Source organism: Pelodiscus sinensis, chromosome 12 (assembly GCF_052426305.1).
Source record: "Pelodiscus sinensis isolate ZL-2025 chromosome 12, ASM5242630v1, whole genome shotgun sequence".
NCBI lineage: Eukaryota > Metazoa > Chordata > Testudines > Trionychidae > Pelodiscus > Pelodiscus sinensis.
The window spans coordinates 6,291,576-6,306,130 of record NC_143063.1 but is presented as its reverse complement, the minus strand read 5'-3'; the positions used below and the strand labels follow the sequence as shown (position 1 = coordinate 6,306,130).

General features: G+C 37.0%; 1 protein-coding gene across 3 annotated transcripts in view; it reads right to left on the bottom strand.

The window, feature by feature from the left end:
- NUP93 (nucleoporin 93) overlaps positions 1–14,555 on the bottom strand; it is a 175,532-nt gene that overhangs the window by 79,746 nt on the left and 81,231 nt on the right. The window contains exon 1 of one of the 3 annotated variants that reach the window (XM_075940393.2): positions 8,992–9,272. The exons of the other annotated variants lie outside the window; for them this stretch is intronic. The gene's annotated coding sequence lies outside the window, so the exon portion shown is untranslated. Of the gene's footprint in view, positions 1–8,991; positions 9,273–14,555 lie in introns of those variants that run through there. 3 annotated transcript variants of the gene reach the window in all.

Below are 14,555 nucleotides of genomic sequence, written 5' to 3'. Positions count from 1 at the left end.
GTAAAATGTAAGGGTCAATAACTGTTACACAGAACACTACACTGATAAATTCAAATAGTTTGCTCAAGGGAGATTTTACTGCTCTTTTGGCGGCATTCTTAGAGGTTGGCAACCAGTTCCCCACCATCACCACATGTAAGAGCATCCTGGGATGGTGGGTCATATTTAATTCATTTTAACAGAGAACAACATATGTTTTGCAATGGTTAGCATTTCAAATATATTAAGTCATGAAAATGTACCAACTCGGGCACAAATAACACTCAGTCATTCTGGTCATACGGACCGTCCTAAAGATACTTCACTTGTCTTTTTTTTAAAAAACAAAACGATACAACACACTGCTTTGGGCAAATCGAATTTTGCAAGGCTACTTTAAATATATTTTTTAAAATACAGTAATTCATTACAGAAGAAGAGGACCACAGAAATTATTCCTACAACAAAATGCGATGCAGAGAATTAACATATATTCACGGTAACATATTTTTTGCATAACCACATGATTTCTTGCTGGGTAGTTATGCATATAGCTAACTGCTCAAACTCAGCAGGGGGTAGCATACATTCCAAAACTTAAAGGGGCATCTGCCATTTGCCATGAAAGCTCTTCTAGGGAGCTGCATGCTGTTTGGAAGCTGCAGGAGGCAACTTTTGCTTTAAAATGTGGCATTAGGTGGAGCAGGACCTTTCTGCCCTTATGTCAGGTGGTGTCATTGATGTAGTGCTCAATTTTAAATGCAGCCTTTAATCTCTGTGACACAGTGAGCCTAAGGCAAATATTTACAAGCAAACTGCTCCGTGCTGTAGATTAGCACCTGCAGTGAGAAGTCTTTGCTAGCACTGTTTGTCTAAAATTGTTAAATCTGATTTGTGCTAGAAATAGAGTTATCAGATGCAGCTATGCTGGGGTCTGTTGTAGCAATATCATTACTACTTTTAGGGAAAGATCTCAAAACTGCTGAAAGAAGAGTTTCTCTTGAAGTTCACAGATTCTCTTGATGTTTTTGCCACTAAAGCAGGACAGATGCTGCATGATCTTGGGCTCTTGCTGAAACCACTTAGATCTGGAAAATGGAGATGTGAAATCCTCCAAGGTAAGGATAAAAGCTATGAACCAGTATCATCTTTATAGGACTGGAGGAGCTACAGGGAAAGGCTCTCTTTATGATCTATTCTGCGAATAATGATTATTAACTTTGTGCCCTCCATCAATTACAGGGTAAAAATCAGACTGAGTCTACTGGCTTTCTGAACACACACACAACATTTGTGCCCACAAATGGGTAGAACAAACATATGTATTCTATCACTGTTCCTGCACTTGTAACTGAACCCTCCTCCAAAAGACCAGTTTTTGAAATGTGGCCAGCAAAGTCTATAGCAAGCATAAGATAGGATAGGAGGATTGATACCATGACACAGGATAGCTGAAAAAGCTCTCTGGTTCCATCATCCTGAGATTGAGAGTAGAGCTCCACAACTCCCAACTTTGCACATAGGATGGCTCTAGGTTTTTCACACACATGCACATATGTACATTACTAGCAACAAAGTCACTGAACAAACAGATCACTCATAAAACCCATAAAGCAATGTAAGACTAGGGAAAAGAGCCTACACTTATGGGCTGTGTCTACACTGGGCCACTTATTCCGGAAAAGCAATGACGATCTACTGTAAAATTGTCAGTGTTTTTCCGGAAAAACTATTCTGCTCCCGTTCAGGCAAAAGTCTTTCCCGGAAAAACTGTTCCGGAAAAGGGCCAGTGTAGACAGCACAGTAGTCTTTTCCGCAAAAAAGCCCCAATTGCGAAAATGACGATCGGGGCATTTTTCCGGAAAAGCGTGTCTACATTGGCCACGGACGCTTTTCTGCAAAAAGTGCTTTTCCGGAAAAGCATCCTGCCAGTAGGATGTAGGGCAGTCACTGACATCTGTGGGGATAGTCCCCCAACCCTGCAGTTCAAAGGCAGCACACAAGGATCACCTGTCTTGATTTATCCTTAGAATTTGAAACTGTTCCATTTTAAGCATTTCCGGAAAAGGGTGCCAGTGTAGACGTAGCCAGACTGTTTCATGCAGAAAACACAGCGGTATACTATAGTATACTGGATTTAAGAGAGGCAGACAATGACCACATTTTCAGGGAGATGGACCAAATCAAGCATCCTTCTTATTCTTGGTAACTTTCATTGGAAGCAGGATAGGAGAAGAAATTTTAGTCCACCTGTCAAAGTGACAAAGTAGACAGGGTTGACAGACTTGAGAGCAGCACAAATGGGTTTACAATGGCTGCAAGGGACGCAACAACTGAACTCACTAGGCTGAGTAATGGCCACTGTCTATTAGCTAACAGACTAACTATATTTCACACTCTTCTACCACCTTCCATCTCCAGAAGGATCTCAATGCGATGGACAATCATTAATCTTCACATTACCTTTATGAAGGAGATAAGTGTGTATTGACAGAACCCATATCTCCTAACTCCCAGTCCTGTGCTCTAGACTACCTTTCAGCACAGATAGACAGTTAATATTCTCTACTGATATTCAATAGTTCCATTCTAACATATATGATAAATGTTAGCCCTCCAAAATATATTTGCTGTTTTAATAAACTGTAAGAGTTAAATGTGTTTACAGTGAATATAAACACCATTTTCCATTTATTCCCTGCTGGTACATAGTGTCAGTCACTTAGACTGCAGTCACAAACTATAACAATATTCTTGCTATGCAGTATTGCTCATGCTGATTGTTTCAGAGTAGAGATCATCACTACTAGTGTAGGGAAGTGAATCTCAGCTTGATATTGGTTTCTTCTAATTCAATATCATTGTGTTTGGTTTACCCTTTTACTTGATTACAAATTCTACTCTATTACATTCAGTGATATTTACAATTTACTTAATCCCTAACAGCACATGGAAATCCACGGAAGTGTTTTAATTAATGTTATTTTGTAGTCTTATTTTACCAACATCACAGGAGTTTGTGAGCTTTAATAATCCTAAACCTAAAGATAAATGTGGACATATTTTTATTCGGAGAGGCACATTATCAGGTTAAAAAAAAACGTTGTTGTTGACAACACATATCCTTACCTGCATTACTTGTAACCTACTAAAACTGAAGGTTTTTAAATCTAATTTGTTTTCCTACCTTAAGACAATAAAATCAGAATAGCCAATTTCATTTTTGTGTACCAGACAATTTCACTTTCAGAATTTAAGACACCTTCCCAGCATTGTCCTGGTTGAACTTCAGACTGCACCTACCGTCTCCTGTTCTTCCCTCTCCAGTGTTAGATACTCTGTCACTCTGTGTTATGTCTGCAATTAAACATAAGCACTTTGGCATTGGGGACTAAATGTTATTTGTTCTATAAAGCACCCAGCAGACTCTGTTCACTGTGTAAGTAATAGATAGTAATAATAAACAAGAACTACTACAGGGTTACAAAGAACTCTGATCTATTTAGATATGACAAATAACAAAAGCACCAAATCTGAGAATGAAAAAAGGGTAGATAAAGAAGGCAGTCACCTTTCTAGATGGAAAAGTCAAAATCTAAAAAGAGAACCTAGATGACTTAATTCTTGCATGCAATTTAAGATAGACTAGCTACTACACTGTTCATTAGTCAGAGGGGTAGACGTGTTAGTCTGAATCTGCAAAAGCGATGAGGAGTCCTGTGGCACCTTATAGACTAACAGATTTATTGGAGCATAAGCTTTCTGGGGCAAAGACCCACTTCCCACGAAAGCTTATGCTCCAATAAATCTGTTAGTCTATAAGGTGCCACAGGACTCCTCGTCACTGTTCATTAGGGATGTTAAATATTGTTTAATTGAACAGTCGATTAACCTAATGAATTCTTATCAGTTACTCGATTATTCTATACGCTTCAGGGGTGGTGTCCTCTGCCCCACTCCCGAGGAACCCCAGCCACTCCACACTGTTGCCTCTGATACAGAGGCAACAGCGTGGGGTGGCAGCAGCTCATTTCGGGGGTGGGAGGCGAGCTCCCAGACCCGGTGTGAGCCAGAACTGAGCCAGGCTAGCCTGCTAAAAAATTTACTGGGGGGGGGGGGGGGGGGGAGAGAGAGAAGAGGAGGACATGTGTGTAGTCTATAGCATTAATCAATAAGCTTTTGCTTATCGGTTAATCGACTACACTATTACATCCCTACTGTTCATCCCCAAAGTGCTAGTACAGCTTGCTAACGATACTCCTATAAGAAAACAAAAATAACTACCTCAACTAAAGTTCCCATTAGTATTAGTGAATGTAAATTATCATTTGACTTTTTTGTTCAAGGGTAACATTGTATTTATGGCATCACTTACAATACAATTATTTGACATAGGGGATGTACCTACCCTGATGGATTGATTCAGCATAAGAAATTGATTCACCCAAGGCAATTTGACACATGATGTTTCACCATTAGCAATTCTATCTGCTCTACACAGATGTGAATTAACCATGCACTCCAGAAGTTTGAGGTAACTAATTTTACCAAAGTGCAATCCTAGATAATTCTCCAGTTTTCTAATCTACTAGTGAATATCCTTCATTCTGATTTTAACAAGGGTTTTAAATGCAGAGAATGACTCTGCTCTGGGGTTTTGTTCGGAACCATCAATAGGAGTTATTGAATAGTTTCTGGTCTTAAATGGCAGAAACAATGAAACATTATTACAAATTTACAGGAGTGGTTTTGCACCATAATATCTAGAATCAAAATAAAACTCGGAACTTTGGCTATTCTTCAAAACAAGCAGTTCTATGGATAAAAAAATATATATAATTTATTTATCTCTAAAGGCTTTGAGATCCAAAATGCTATCTTCTATAAGAGGTAATAAGGAAGCAAGGTAACAAAATATAGCAGGATCCTTCCAGATTATCTATTGTGGTAAACTACTTCTACTGTGGTCAGCTTCTTCCAACACCATTCCTTTAAAATTAAATACTGGGGTTAAATGAAAACCAGAATGATTCATTGTTCCTGCTTGGTCTTAAAAGTGCCAGTCATAACTAGCTCTGCAGTGTAATACTTGCCACTGAAGGCATTTCTTCCTCAAATCAAGCAGAGAAACTAAATCAGGCTACTAAAACTAATTTTACTGATGACGCCATTTTATTACTTCTTTCGCTGCCATTTTAGTAGCATAGTTACCACATATTTTCCAGAAAACAAAGCTGTATGCTCTCTCCTCTAGCATGAAACTAGGCTCAAATAATCTAGTGACAAATATAATTTGTACTTTTTCCTTTTTAATTGCTGCTAGCATCCTGTTTTTACATCTACAGAGCAAGAAAGCTCAACTCGCTGTTACCCTGGAGGACCACACCTCAATGCTCTGCAATGATGGGCTGGGTTGGGAGTCTTGTGAGATTGTTTGAACTGAGAAACCAGTCACTGGAAATCTGTCAGCACCAGAGGACAGAACAGAAGGAATGTGCATTCTGCATGCAGGCAGGCAGATTTCCCTCCAGATTCCATTAAGAATCCTTAGACAAAATGGGGGTGCAATGAAAAGGCAACAAAGCACAGAGGAGATAAGCATTTGAAATATTAACAGTATCTGTGACAGTCTTATATAGCACTATCATTAACGTGTATCCAAACACAAGAACTCACAAACTGCAGATAGAAAATTACTTTCTTCAGAAACATAGTTACAATCTGAATGCTAATCTGCCACTTTGATTAATAAAAGATTGGCCACTCTTAGATTATTACATATCTCCTGGAACACTGTCAAGAGAAACAATGTATTAGACAAATAGTCCGGTAATTAACATTTAACCAATCCCCTCTATGCCATTTCCCACATTTTAATGTAACCTTTCCTTCGTTCTTAGTCCCTGCCACTCCACTATCTTTGCTAGAGAAGCTATATTCATCTATGACGATCTGCTTTATTTATTTTAGTATACAAATCCTACTGCTTCTATGCAATATGTGTGTGTCAGCAGCTTTTTATGAAATGATCACATTTCTGATCAATATTTGCATATATCTTCTCCCACAGTTTTAGGGATATAAAAAAGTTATGTCTTAAAATTAAACTAAATATTATATGCAAAATCTAATGGAAAGGTTTATTTTTTTCTCCCCCTCTTGTCCCTTTAACTAGCTATACAATGCTTTAAGCTTGACACGCTTCCTATTGTCAAGTAAAATCATATATAAGGATTCTAACATGTTACAAGAAACACACATGTATTTGATTCCTGCACAATCCTTGGGAGTACTAATTACCTTTCTAAAATATGAAGGAATAAGTGTAAGCCTTCCACCCCATTGCTTGCGTGCAGCAACGCCCATTGACAGAGAGGGACAACGCCTGGTTCACAGAGACCTCAAAATACTGCCGGCATTGTAAATATAATAACCAAGTTAAACCAGGATGCCAATACAGAAGCAGAGTCGACAGGTTTAATTTTTTGCAGCACTTTCACAATGCTATTTACTGTAACATTTTTACAGTAATTTGAAATCTTAACAAAACAATCCCACAATGCAAAAGGAAACCTTACAAAGTAAAATCAACTTTATTTTGATCACACTGATAAGCTGCATAAACTATAAAGAAAAAGACAAGATTATATTTATTTCAGTTTCAAGAATTACAATGTTCTATGGCGCAATTCATACAAAACTGGTTTTTTAAACAATCAATGGTTCTGAAGTTATGCACTCTAACAAACATTTAGGCAATATTAGCAAAATCAACAGGACATGTCAGAAAATAAACTGGACCAGTTTGTTTATTATTCCAAAATATTTTAAATAATCACAGATATTTGGTTAACTGTCTAAGTGATTCCAACATGGCAGCACTTCTCTTGAAAATACAGAAACCCTTTTTCCATAGTGGAGACAAAGCTAATTTGAGGAAGGAAATTAAAATATATCATGATATCTTTAAATACTAAATTTAAACATCTCGTAGCCTTTCAAAATAATGTTGTTTTCATACCACATTACCAATACATTCCATAAATTAATCACTTACATTTCTTATAAATTATTGCTGATCCTTACAGTAAAAAATACAAAAGTCACTAAGAATATGCCTGTTATAATTATATAATTATTTGAATATATTACAATATGGGATTATAATGGATATATTTAATTATTTCTTACTGTAATCAGATACATTTTACTGAAAATATTATTTATTTTCAAATCTACTTCACTTATGTAGGGTGTACACATGTGGTTTAAACTTTTTATACTTATACCTTAGACATGATAAATACATTCTATAGACAAAAGGCTTCCATTTTTCTCTTGATTGTACTCCACCCTTGGTAAGGAATTCTCCTATTGTACAAGCATTATTTGTGTATTACATTAGCAAAGCACATGAGCTTTAGGACTTTAATGCAAACAATATGCCAACTCCAGCTGTTACCAGTACATATTGGAGAGGGTTCTATTATAACAGAGCTAGTCCTAATTGTTAAAAATGGTCCTTCAGTATTTTCCATACATTAATTTACAAAGCTCAGTTGAACTCTGCATCCCACCCACTTCAGACAAAGGAAAATAATTTGCAACACTGTACCAACTGCAAGGATAATTGAGCCATCTCCCACACAGGGTCAGTGGTGATGGCTTCCTCCATCTTTTCACACATGCGAACCACATATTTCATTGTCTTTTATCAAAAGGAGTCAATTTCTTGCTCTACTACTGTTTCTGGGGCCAGACTTCCTTAAAACAGGTCATCTTGCTTAGACATACAGAACTTTTTAGTCAAGCAGCGTCAGTCTAACATTTCTCTTTCTTTAACAGTTCACACATTTCCCACTTAACAATAGAAAGGGTGCAGGACATGTCATGTTACACACCTTGATACCTGAAGATGAATTTCCAAAGTGGACTAATAATTTTCTATTACCTTTACTTCATAAATACAAATGTGGTCCCAGCACTGCACATTTGATCAAGTAATTTTTTACCATACAGGATGAATAGAGTCTAAGAAAATGCTATACTTTCGTTTCTCCTTTCAAAGACAGACAGACAGACAGAGCTGATAATTAGCATGCAGTTTGAGAATCTGTGGATTTTAGAGTAATAATCAGCTGATACTCACCCAACTAATCCAGGTCCCTAAAATACATATTTAATATATAAATCTTTATTCCCTGTGTGGTTTATATTCCAATGATTTTGAAAGCTTAGCCTTGTTTTCACTCACCCTTTTACCTGAAAGGGAGGGGTAAAACTAAAATTCAGAGAATCTATGTTAGTTATTTAACTAACAACCTAAAGAAACTAACAAAAACACAATAATACAAACTACATTACTTTCCTACTCAAAATGGAAAATATTTGTATTGGAGTCTCTCTGATATATATATATATGCCACATTTGAAGCCCTTCCTCAAAATAAGGTTTAATGTGTCTTCTAAATAAATCACAAAGTGCATTTGTAGGAACAGTGGAAACCTAGTAAGTTTTCCATAGTTGAGGTATATATATTTTTCTTCCACTGTTATAACTTTGAAAACCATATTATAAACAGTATCATCTTTTTAAAAATACTTTGAAAGATGTTTTATATCTTAGGTGAGAAAAACAGGAATAAACACACAAAATAAGTTATACTACTGTATTTCTGGTTAAATTAAAAAAAAAGCTACAAATCTCAAAAAGGATCTTAAAAAGGCGACAATCAAGATCCAAAAGCCGACACCACACTGCCCCACCCTAGAGCTGTTCTAAAGGATACTATAAGACGAGAAATGCATAGATCTTAAGATTTCTCTTGGATTAGAAGTGAAATGATCCACCTGTTCAAAATTCCTCATCTATAACATTTAAACAAACCATGGCAATATCCACTAGAAAAATTATTATATGAAACCTTAAAAAACAACTGCAGCCTATTTAACAGTAAGCTTTTACTGTTAACATTTTTATATATATAGATTTTAAAATATAGACAACTCTACCTGTAGGTCGCAGAACTGAGGAGTTACAAACCTATTAACACTGGTTGTCGCCGCAATACTTCAAATGTCTAAAATTTGGTCTTATGCAGCTGTATTTTTCTGTATTAATGCTCAAGTTTTTTCATCTTAAAAACAAACAAAACAAAAAAAACCCCTGCAAGTCCTGAAATGGCTGAGACAGTGAAGAGTCAGCAAGACAATGAGAAAGCAGCTTCCTCATCTGCTGTACACCAATACCTGTAAAGCATCTATATAATTTTTCAGTGGTGCTTTATTCAGATTCTAAGGAAAGCATCAGTCTGAAACAAGCAAATGATGGGAGTAGCAGTTTATAGGTTACAGAAGGATATTTTATTGTTAATGGACTGTACCATGTGAGATATAAGAAAGGGGAGGGACAATATGCCAGCAAGGGGAAAGATTCTACTGTTTTTTTCCCCAAGCCACAGCAATTACTTTGATGTGAATTTTTGATGACTTCCGACATCTTGCATGGTTAATAATCGTTTCAGCTGTCATGTTTAGTTAATGTGGAAAATGCATTTGCTGCATTGTGATGCAGTGCTGTGGTCGCAGATTGTAACACCAGTTGTGAAGCTATTCCCTTAACTGAGCAGCATGAATTTGCACATACCATGAGGCTGAAATAAGTGGTAGTTAGATTTTATACAGAGAGCTTCTGCCATTTTAGACTTGCAGAATACGTTGAAAAACATACACCTTGTTCACTTAATTTAACAGTGGGCTATCTGGTGTCATTTTTCATTAAAGAGCATTTTTTATTAAAGAGAGCCTTGATTCTCTATTGTTTTTATCTGTTTGGGTCATTCGGTGGTTAAAGATTTAGATACTGTTTAAATTAATCTTAGGACTTAATTAGAACTTTGAACAGAGGTTATTGCATTGCAGACATACAGCCCAATGAAAGTGTCAGTGACATGAAAATGCATACCCTTTACTAACATGTTTAGTTTACCACTTTCTCATATAATATTTAAACAATACGTAATAGGTTGATCATGAACATAAGGATAAAATATGCTGCTTAAGGGAAAAAAACGATTTTTTTTAAAGTACTGTTCACTCACATACATCAAATAAAAAGTAACAGGTAGTGTAAAATATCAATCTGTCTTTCATTGTCACCAATAGAAATTCAGTGCTGCAAGCAATCATGCAATTACAAGAAAGGATGTAAAACAGCAGAAATGAAACCATGTTAAGAGCCAGTCACCCGATGATTAAAGTCAGGCCAGTATATTCCAGCAGTCAGGTGATGGTGCCATCATTACAGTGCAGAAAGCCAGAGAAAAATCGAGAAATGAACCACCCCCATCTTAAAGAAAAAAATTAGAAGCACCAAAAAATAAGGAATATATTTGTTGATCTCTAAAACACACAACTATGATGAAGTGTTTTAAAAATGTGAGCGTATCACTATCAGACAGCTAGATGCACACACAAACGACACATTTAACACACAATTCAGCTCCCTCCACGCTTAACAATTTGTTGGTGAATATTTTAAATGCACAGAATTCTTTCAATTTTAAAGCTTTTCAACTTAACGCTCTTCTAAACATACATCACCAAGCAGAAAACTTGCCACCAAATACAAACTTAGTATTTGCTTACAAAAAAGTGGGTCTGCGTCTAGGGTTTTTTTTTTTTTTTTTTTTTAAAGTACGAAGAACAGAGCAGCATTTGAATGTGCGTTACTGCTGAGGTTATACATAGTACCAACAGCAGCATAAAAATCAATTCATTATGTCCATTGTTTTATTAGTTAAAAACAATGCTAAATGAACAGAGGGGAATGGTTAGCAAAAACAGTAGCACCACAGAAATGTACAGTTTATTTCTATGCAGTGAAGAAAACTGGGTCTCTATGTCACTTAATAGCTGCTATATTTGCAGAACGAGCTTTGTGATTCAGACTTATCAATTTGAGAGGCAACCCCCGGCACCTTTAAGGCCAGCTCAGAGGCTTGACAGTACAGAGAGCTTCTCAAGTAGCACAGCAGTCTCTTCAAGGAACTGTTTCTGCTTTGAAATTAGCAAATTGGAGCTTTGGCTCTGATTACTATGACAAGGGACAATCCAGCAGGCATATTTCCTTTAGCAATGCAAAAGTAAATCCACCTTGTTTCTGATCAAATAACTACAGTGCTGAGCAGCGGAAGCCTTAAACCAGAAGTCTCACGGGTGAGAATGGGGCCCACACTGATGTTCTTAAAAAAATAAATCCACCAGTCAGTACAATTTAAGGAAAAGCTATTGACAAGCTGCCTGTGAGGTTGGGCAGTATCCATTTTAGGAGACAAAGGAAAGGGAGAAGGATGCTTTTAAAATATGTTCATAGGTATAATTTAGTTAATTTATTTCTCCTCTTTAGTCTAATTGACTCAATAACTGAGGAACTCTTTATAGCCTTGCACACTTCAGCAGCTCATCCTGAATCAGACAGAAATGTAGTGTAAAGTTATATGGCTCCCATCCAGATTTATGGTATTTTGGATTTTGGATAGGCTCCCCACCTACCTAGCCTACCCTGTAAAATTAGATGGTATAGTGCCACTTGTTGGGCACACTGATTGCTTTCACTTTCTAGGCACATGAATGAAAAAGGAAAGGGTATTTAGAGGATCTGCTCTTTGGGGAAAGGACTGCCTATTACTATGCATCTGTGCAGTGACTAGAACAATTAAGCCATGATCTTGGTTGCAGCTTCAAGGCACAATTTTAATAGTTATATGTAGAGGTTTTCTGTAGCTTCTTGACCATGTAAATTGCTACAGAGCTATGCATTACATCTAGCTTTTATTTTAAAAGATGTTTCATTTGTAGGTTTGCAAAAGAATGCCTATCTAATAAAGTATAAATTTTTGATAGTGTGGGTACTTAACCACTGCAACAGTTTACTGGTGGAGTCTCTATCACTGAATTTCAACTTCAGGATTAGATTTTTTTTCCTAAAAGATCTGCTCTAAGAAGTATTTGGGGAAAATTCTATGGCTTGTGTTATACAGGAGGTCACACCAGATTACAATGATCCCTTCTGGACTTGGAATCTATGAATAAATGTAGTGTTGTTTTCCAAAGTTTGCAGATATCTGAAAGCAACAACTCTAAGGGATGTGACCTGCACCCACTCATCTCCAAGTAGTAAAAATCTGAAGCCTGGTGGCCACTTCATTCATAATCACTTTAGTAGAAACATTCAATCAGCATGCCACTCAATCATTATTGGACACAGTGGCAGCTGCTGTTGTGGCAGATACGAAACTATTGTCAAGCATTGTAGGGCCAGTGGCAAGGGGAGTTATGCAAATTCTACTTCCTTTTATAATACATCATGTCCCAAATAGAGAGAGAGAGAGCGAGAGAGAGAAAGAGAGAGAGAGATAGTATAGAAAAGATTATGAACAATTTAATGTCCCATTCTAAGATTCTGCGAAGTGCCCACCAGTCATTTGGACAATCCATGTCCATAACTATATTTCAATAGGGCAACTAAATGTTAATCTTTCTATCAGAGAGATGGAGTAAGGGAAGAGGCATGTGTCTAAGGAACACAACTGACTTGACCCCTTAAGACAAGAAATTCTGTGCAGATCAAGCAGACTTTTAAATTATGGACAGCCTACTCTTTATGTTACTTTCATTTCCCATCTTTGTGTGTACACGCACACGTGTGCATTCTCTTTATCATACCCCACCAAAATACTTCTTCCTTCTCGAATGCAGTTACATCTCTGTAGCAAAGGGAGTTCTTTCAATACAAATAGAAAAGCAGAAGCTGCAGCCACTGCCACTTCCTGCCTTAAATTCAAGTATCTCCCATAAAACAACCTACTATACATTGGGCCTTCAAAGTAATCTATTCTTCATTCTTTCACTTGAGAGAGTCTTGTGTGGGAAAATGAGCATGAAAAGCACGCCTGAATCTTTTCTTGTATTTGCTCATGTTTGAGCATCTACATCTACTGTGCCTGCTATTATAAAATCATGGATATGTTGACAGTCAGTTAAAACAGTGGTAAGTAGCTTTCTTCCTGAAAATGTTTCTCCAAGCTACTCCAATGCTGTGGCAGCAACCATACAAGACAATTCCACTGTCCCACTGGTTTTCGCGAGTGATTTCAGGAATTCTCTCCCTCTCTATCAAGCTGGTGGAAACTGGTAATCTAGTATTAGTGACATTTTAAATTTCTTTAGAAAGAGGGAAGCAGTACCTACCCAATGTACTGCCCGTATTAGCAGAGCTGCAGAAAAACGCTTATCATCCTCTTGGAGTGTGGAGATTTCTAAGGAGGACTATGAATGCAAGAGTCACGTTGCGCAACTTAGAATGAAAGGGCACCCAAAAGAAAGGATCAGCGCCATGTTAATAGCCTGTTTTGCATCATACAAGCACGTTCATATGAGAACAGTACAGAACAAAATTTGCATTAGGTTAAAGGTATATTACAGTTAAAGCCCATTTACTGGAAGGGCTTGGCGGTTCTTGATAAAGTTTTTGGACTAACACAAAGAAAAAGTGGCTTTTCTAAAGCACATAAAGAGTCTGTACCAGAACTAAGATTGGAGCTCAATTTACTTGTTCTCAGAGCAGTGCTCGAGCTCCAACATCATGTTACCTCTCACTCAAAAAACAGCAAATCCAAGAATCAACTTTCCTTTTGCTTTTTAACAAGGCACAAAAGGAATCTCACATTTAGGTACAAATTCTTTCGCTGGGGCTCCTGAAGTCTGTGCCAGACAAAAGTCAGGGAATAATGCATAAGGCATTAGGGAGTTTTGCTTTTACGACTAGGAAAATTTGGGAAAGAATTCTTCTTTTAGTTTGCTTATAGTGTCAGCCTCAAGTAATAGACAGGAGGGGGAAGCCTCTCCTTTCTAGACTAGCAATAAGGATTAGCACTACACTAGCCATGCTGTTCTGGCCATCCGTGCCCCACACGCCAATTAGCGGTATAATTTGTCAGACCGAAGAGAGAACTTGCACTCGGGTCAGCAATTTGACAAAGTGTTGCTGAACTACCTCACGTCCATATTTATACAAGAGGCGAGAGCAAAAACTGGTTTTAATTAGGGCCTTTTTAACAAAGAACCCAGAGTATTACCCGTGCTCTCAACATCTAGTGACAATGGATTCGTAATCGTCTAAACAAAGAGTAACAAGTGTCTTTACTCAAAGCTATTGTTAAATGTCTACTAGGATATTATTATCAAAATGATAATGTGTCATGAATATTCAAGCCACCTTCTATCTCCAGCATTTAAAAGAATAATCACCTTTAAAACAATTAATTCTAAGCTAAACATCTAGTTTGCAGCAGAAATCTAGGAATGTTTAAAACTCGCCTATGCTGATTTAAAAGAAACAAGTCCAGTATTTGAACCATTAAATGCTGACTTAAAAACCCTCCCTCACTAGTGCATGGTGAAAGTCTATAATTATGCATTAGAATATTTTAATTTTTAATTCAGAACACTACCCCCTTTTTATACAAACAAGCCCTGAATGTCAATCCCTTTTGCAGAGCTGATGTGAACAAATG